Below are 7417 nucleotides of genomic sequence, written 5' to 3'. Positions count from 1 at the left end.
GTATGACGGGGGACAGTTATTCCATTAACCATTCCGAGATTATGGAAGCAATTTCAGCAGCGACTCCTTCTCCCCATATAGACTAACCCCGTTCCTACTCATGTACAGTACTGGATCACAAGCCTCCATAGATATACCGTTCAATTAGGACAAGAGCAATTACAGTCTCACTTCATCTCCTTCATGTGCACTGGTTCAAGTGTTCTCCTGAAGGGGCGGCCATAGCTGAGTGGTTAGTGAGTCCGCCTAGGGAGCCAGAGGCCCTGGTTGCCGCAGGTTCGATTCCCGGCCAGGCCAGCATATGTGTCGATGAAATGAAATGTGTCCCTGAGCAAGACTCTTAACCCCTAATTGCTCACAGGTTCTCATTGGAAACAAGACCGCAAGGACTTTCATGAACGACCTGTTAAAAGGAATTATCCTATCCTTATCCTATGAACAAGGTACGCTTTTGACTTAATTGTGCCTTGTAAGGTTACTTCTTAGTGTTTACATTTTTTTTGTTGGAAATGTGCATAACACAACCCAGCTGAAAATTGAAACCTGCATATTTGTTACCTTCAGGCAGGGCTACTCTGACACCCCCTGAATTTACAATAATCCGGATGCTGGCCCCTTGGTTTGTCTTCAAACCAAGGTTACTTCCTAAAAGTGTGACAGTTCATATAAGCGGATGGGGTTTTGGCCAAACTTTACACTTGATTTTATTACCTTAGTTAATAAACATTGTCATACATATATGCTTCCAGTCACTAGTTTAAAGTCTTCTTTCAATCACCATGATGTGCATTTAGTAAATTATGATCCCACTTATTTAAAAAAAAATCACACCCAGTGTGAAGTGGGCGGTGTGTGGTCATCACAACATGACTCACTTTAAAAAAAGGATAAATGACTTTTTTTAAAGGCCATACTGCTATTCACAGGGCTGCACATGTGTCATGTGTTTCGCTAGCCAATCACAGTCCTGAATTTGCAAAGTCAGCCAATCACATTACAGTTAGTGGTGATGACACTAGCTGTAATGTGATTGGCTGATATGAAAAAAGTATCGATATGCATTAACAATGGAAGGGTTAGAGGGTACACAAATGTTTTGGTCGGTGTCCAAAACTCACTTATAGGGGGCGGCTACACCGCCCCAACAATGATAAAGTAAGGTATTTTTCTAGGGTTTCTACTAGTTCTACCGATTGAAGACCCGCCCTCGCTGCGGTTTCGGCCAATAGCATTAATTTCCCTTTTGGCCCGGATATCAACCGGATATAGAAAGATGGCGGATTTCAAATCGCTGCTAAAATAGCCTTCGTTTACGGTCTGTAGAAACCAATGGCATGACGCTGTCCATATTTTTTTCCTACGGTCTATGAGACAAACCCTTGAGGAGCACATCCTTGAGAAGCATGTGTATACTTTAGAAGTGTTTTGTTCATCAAAGCGCTATTATGTTGCTGCTGATTGTGTATTCCAGTGTTTGCTCCGTTCCCCGCATGTCCCTGCATCTCTGCAGTACTTTTGTCATTGTCCTTCTTCTCCATCCTGGCCCTATTCATGTCCCTCATCTACGGTATGTTTGTCATTGTCCCCCATCCCTGGTCTCCTGGCCCATTCATGTGAGGAAATGGCCGTCTGGAGGTCAGCTATCAACCCACACCACCACCACTCAATTCATTGTTTAACCCATTGAGACCTGAAGCCGATTCTACAAATGTCTTCTAAATCCCAGCAGTATTCTGAAAAAAAGGTCGTATGTTTCTATATCAGTGGTGCTCAAACTTTTTAATGTCAAGGACCCCCAAAATGATATGTATTTGGCCACCGACCCCCATCTCAAAATATTTGGTTTCAGGGACCCCCCCAGAAGCAAAGATTTGAGCGGCAAAATGTTCGCGCGGCGCTATGAGCTTGTATTGTATATCTGCTATTTTTGAATAGCCAAAGTGTAAAATAATGCTTTTTAGATCAAACACATACAGAGAGATGGAGAGGGAGAGAGGGGGGCCCGGATTCACTAAGCTGATGGTCGTAAATAAGGTGTACATCAAGTTCCTAAAGGATGGTGTATTTTCTGTAAGCTAAAACTAACGTGCAATTCACAAAGGTTGGTGTAAATTCCTCAAACGTGCGGATCACAGGTGTAGGGTCATGATTAATCTGGACGGCTGCCAGCTGGTCGTCAAGCGCGTCCCCGAGAAGTTCATTTGTTGGTAAAAAATCACACCCTGTGTGAAGTGGGCGGTGTGTGGTCATCACAACATGACTCACTTAAAAAAAAGGATAAATTACTTTTTTTAAAGTCCATACTGCTATTCATAGGGCTGCACATGTGTCATGTGTTTCGCTAGCCAATCACAGTCCTGAATTTGCAAAGTCAGCCAATCACATTACAGTTAGTGGTGATGACACTAGCTGTAATGTGATTGGCTGATATGAAAACAGTATCGATTTGCATTAACAATGGAAGGGTTAGGGGGTACACAAATTTTTTGGTCGGTGTCCAAAACTCACTTATAGGGGGCGGCTACACCGCCCCAAAAATCACACCCAGTGTGAAGTGGGCGGTGTGTGGTCATCACAACATGACTCACTTTAAAAAAAGGATAAATGACTTTTTTTAAAGTCCATACTGCTATTCATAGGGCTGCACATGTGTCATGTGTTTCGCTAGCCAATCACAGTCCTGAATTTGCAAAGTCAGCCAATCACATTACAGTTAGTGGTGATGACACTAGCTGTAACGTGATTGGCTGACTTTGCAAAAGTATCGATTTGCATAAACAATGGAAGGGTTAGGGGGTATACAAATCTTTTGGTCGGTGTCCAAAACTCACTTATAGGGGGCGGCTACACCGCCCAAAAAATCACACCCAGTGTGAAGTGGGCGGTGTGTGGTCATCACAACATGACTCACTTAAAAAAAAACATAATTATGTTTTTTTTTGTGTTTCGCATAATTATGTTTTTTTTTAAGTCCATACTGCTATTCATAGGGCTGCACATGTGTCATGTGTTTCGCTAGCCAATCACAGTCCTGAATTTGCAAAGTCAGCCAATCACATTACAGCTAGTGGTGATGACACTAGCTGTAATGTGATTGGCTGACTTTGCAAAAGTATAGATTTGCATTGACTGTGGAAGGGTTAGCGTTGTAGACTGCGTTGTAGACTATTGGCCAATCACGGTGCAGGATTGGTCAGTGTCCAAACCTGACTTATAGGGGTCGGTTACACCGCCCCAAAAATATTGAAAGAAAAAAAAAAAGAAAAAAAAAAGTATTCAGTAAAATGAAAAGTATTAAAAAGTGCTAAAAAGTGCTTTTGACAAAAGCAGCTAACTCCATTGGATCCTCAAACTTTCTGCTAAACCAGCTAACTCCACCAAAGGGGGGGTGGAGTTAGCTGGTTTTGCTGACTCCAGCCTCCACCCCCTTTTGACCTCCAACCTCATTGTGAGCTTGGAGGTCCATTCAGCTGTTCTTATCAATGATGAACAAAACCTTCTAACTCCACTTTTGTTTGTGTTTTTTTTTTTCAGTTTTGTTTTTTTAATTTCCTTAAAAATTAACATTTTGGAGTTAGCTGGTTCCTGCCGGACAGCAGAGATATAATACAAATGAGTAATTACAGAACACAGCCCTAGGGTGCAGCAGTAGATGAACAGAGCTCACATGACATGCTCTCATTCAGCCCCACCGTCATCTATTGGAGAGGATCCAATCAACACAACTAGGGTCAACACCAAAGTCGTTTACAGAGTTCATAAACAAACAGGCGGGGTTGAAAGATGAGGGAAAATCAACAAACATCTTGGCATGATTTTGAATAAAAGATCACGCAAGGTGACAGTAGCGTCCTGTACACCCTGCCCACTCCTATATGCAAACAGACCATATCCGGCCACACATTGACACTATGTTGACAATGAAAAATGATTGATGATGATCAAACAGTATTGCATGAGTGAATGTGAACTGTATTTACCATAACCAGGGCTATATAAGAGCATGGGTTGAAGCAGGATGCACATCGGTTGATCATCTTCGATCTGACAACATGACCAACCTCCGACTCCTGTGTGTCCTCATCGGTAAGTATAGACTCTTCAAAGCGTATTTACAGTAACGTAGCCTCACAGCCTCACAGCATAATTTTTAAGGATTTCAGGAAATAAGAAATTAAAAATGTACTTAGGTAAAAAAAAAAATGTTTACTTAGGCAAAAAAAAAAAAAAAGTCATGTTTATCTACTATTTATTTATATTCCCCTGTATTCCTTTGATCCTCACTCTCCATAATATATTCCCGGGCCATTAGTGCCAGATTACATTCTCCGCCATTTTGTGTTTTCTTCAAAACACACACGTTTTGATACTGCTCCTACAGATTGTTTTCAAATCTCACACAAATTGGTAAACATTATCTCTGGGGTCATGTGATCAAGATGTACACGTTAAATTTTTAAAACGTTCCAAGATTTGTGGGCCCTGGACAGGCAACCCGGCCTGGCAGACACCCGGGAGCCAGTTGCACCACCTCAGGCTAAGTTCAAACTTAGCCTAGTTATAGCTTAAACATATTCAATCTGGGAAAGTGTCTCTGTCATTTTAGATTTCTTTGGCTATTCAAAAATAGCAGATATACAAGCTCATAGCGCGGCACCGAGTGCCGCGCTATGAGCTTGTAGATCTGCTAATTTTTGAAAAATCGTGAAAATGAGTGCAAATCTTTGAATATATATTTTAAATATATATATATATATATATATATATATATATATATTTAAAGATTTGCACACATTTTAACACATAGGGAATACAATCATGGATTTTGGAAAAAAAAAAAAAATATATTTTTTTTTTTGAAAAAAAATAAATATTTTTTTTGTTTTGTTCTTCACAGCACCAGGAGATATCATTTTCCGAAGATTTAGACTCCAATCCACTTCCTGGTTAACTTATGACTTCAAAAGCCTGTATCTCGGCTCATCAAAAATGGTTAAAAATCCTGGCACTCAGTGTACTCTGTCTTAAAAAAAAAACTGGCACCCCATGTAAAAAACTAAAAATAGCAGATCTACAAGCTCATAGCGCGGCACTCGGTGCCGCGCTATGAGCTTGTATATCTGCTATTTTTGAATAGCCAAATAAATCTAAAAATGACAGAGACACTTTCCCGGCTAAATGGGTTAAATAGCTTTTTTTTAAAAGCCATTTAAGCTATAACTAGGCTAAGTTTTAACTTAGTGTGAGGTGGTGCAACTGGCTCCTGTGCTCCGAGGAGCACACTTTTCTGTTTTATTTATGCATCTACTTACAGGATGGAACAAGTGACATCGTCTGCCTATTGATTGATTTAAAACTAATCTTCATTTTGTGTTTGTGACTGCTGTTATTTATTTTGTATTTACATCTTTTTAATATTTGACATATCACTGTGTTGTGTATGTTTCAGTGTTGGCTGCTGTTTGCTGGGAGGCTAACTGTAAGTACACATGTGTTTCAACCAGTGTTCATTTTTACAGCAAATTTTGATTTAGTTTAGTCATAGTCTTCTGAATAAAAACGCGTTTTAGTCATATTTTAGTCATCTGACATGTTTTAGTCTTAGTCTGGTTTTAGTCGACTAAATCTACAGTTTATTTTGTCGACAAAAACTGTATTTTTTTGCAGGCCTTGATGGTGTCGAGGCCTGATTTTACACTTGGTTGCATGCTGAAAATAGCTGATCTACAAGCTCATCGTGTTGCGCTGCGACGCGTTGTGAGCGTGTAGATCTGCTATTTGAGTTGAGTGCAACACCCGAGCACAACCAAACATGAAATGGCTTCTCTTTTACTTCTACCAGAACTCTTCTCCGCTATAGTCCCTCCCAAACATTTTAGTCTAGTTTTTATTTGTTGACGAAATTATATATCTAGTCTTAGTTTTAGTCATCATAGCTTAGTTTTTATTTCGTTTTTGTCAGTGAAAAAACGTAGTCAACAAAATTAACACTGGTTTCAACAGGTTGAAAACTGGACATAATCACCCTTCTTCAATTTAATTCAACCTTAAGTAGAAACCAAGTGGACATTTATTCCATAAAATCACTTTGATGAAAAGATGTGTATAGATTTCGGACATTTTCCATCATGTAAAGGAAGACGTTATAGAATTAATATAAACGTGTGTTTGTGTGTGTGTGTGTGTGTGTGTGTGTGTGTGTGTGTGTGTGTGTGTGTGTGTGTGTGTGTGTGTGTGTGTGTGTGTGTGTGTGTGTGTGTGTGTGTGTGTGTGTGTGTGTGTGTGTGTGTGTGTGCGCTTCTTCCACAGCTCCTTGATAAAGACACTGGGAAGATCAACCTCAAAACCAGATGTGTAATGCCTAAATAATGTATGTTTTAAAAACATAATATATACCAACAGTTCTATGGCATTTGATGCTTTATTTAGATGCTTTGTTTCTAATACACATTACAATATGCTCTCTTGAATAATATCAACTGTTGAATCCTTGACGTAAAGTGTTGAAGTGAGTAAATGGTGTGTGTGTGTGTGTGTGTGTGTGTGTGTGTGTGTGTGTGTGTGTGTGTGTGTGTGTGTGTGTGTGTGTGTGTGTGTGTGTGTGTGTGTGTGTGTGTGTGTGCGCGCGCGCGCCTCTTCCGCAGCTCCTTGACGAAGACACTGGGAGGATCAGCCTCCAAATCCTCCTGTCATCATCATAGTCATTAATAATGCAGCACCATGTTGTCTGTAATATTAATCTGTGAGCCTCAAATAAAAGTCATCTCATGCAACCTGGTGCCTCGGGAACCCATGTGTGTGTTTTTTTTGTTTCATGCAACCTGTAGCCAGTGGTCAGTGGTGGAAAAAGTACTCAAATTCTCTACTTAAGTAAAAGTACCAATACTGCAATATAAAAGTCCAGTAAAAGTAAAAGTCAAGAATTCAAAATGTACTTGAGTAAAAGTAAAAAAGTGTTGGCATCAAAATGTACTTAAAGTACCAAAAGTAAAAGTACTAAATATTTGAAAATAGCAGATCTACAAGTTCACAACGCGTCGCGATGCGACGCGTTGTGAGCTTGTAGATCTGCTATTTTCAAATAGCCTGTGTATAAAATAGGGTTAGAGTGGTTAATGTATGTTTAATTATATCATAATTTATATCTGAAAAGTAACTAGTGACTAAAGTTTTCAAATAATTGTAGTGGAGTAAAAGTACAATATTTGCCTCTGAGATGTAGTGGAGTTGAAGTAAAAGTATTGGAAATTGGAAATACTCAAGTAAAGTACAAATACCTCAAAATTGTACTTAAGTACAGTACTTAAGTAAATGTACTTCGTTACTTTCCACCACTGCCAGTGGTGTACATTTACTCAAGTACTGCGCTTGAGTCAAATTTTGAGGTTTACTTTACTGGAGTATTTCCAATTTTCAA

General features: G+C 39.6%; 1 long non-coding RNA gene across 1 annotated transcript; it reads left to right on the top strand.

The window, feature by feature from the left end:
* The first annotated feature begins 4033 nt into the window (after positions 1 to 4033).
* On the top strand, positions 4034 to 6780 carry LOC311041099. The gene is made up of 4 exons (XR_014600347.1): positions 4034 to 4086; positions 5450 to 5479; positions 6310 to 6370; positions 6645 to 6780. It is a non-coding gene; the product is annotated as an uncharacterized lncRNA (long non-coding RNA).
* Positions 6781 to 7417: the final 637 nt, after the last annotated feature.

This window comes from Gymnoscopelus microlampas (assembly GCF_963454915.1).
Source record: "Gymnoscopelus microlampas genome assembly, chromosome: 24".
In the NCBI taxonomy this organism is placed as follows: Eukaryota; Metazoa; Chordata; class Actinopteri; order Myctophiformes; family Myctophidae; genus Gymnoscopelus; species Gymnoscopelus microlampas.
This window is presented reverse-complemented; position numbering and strand designations above follow the sequence as displayed.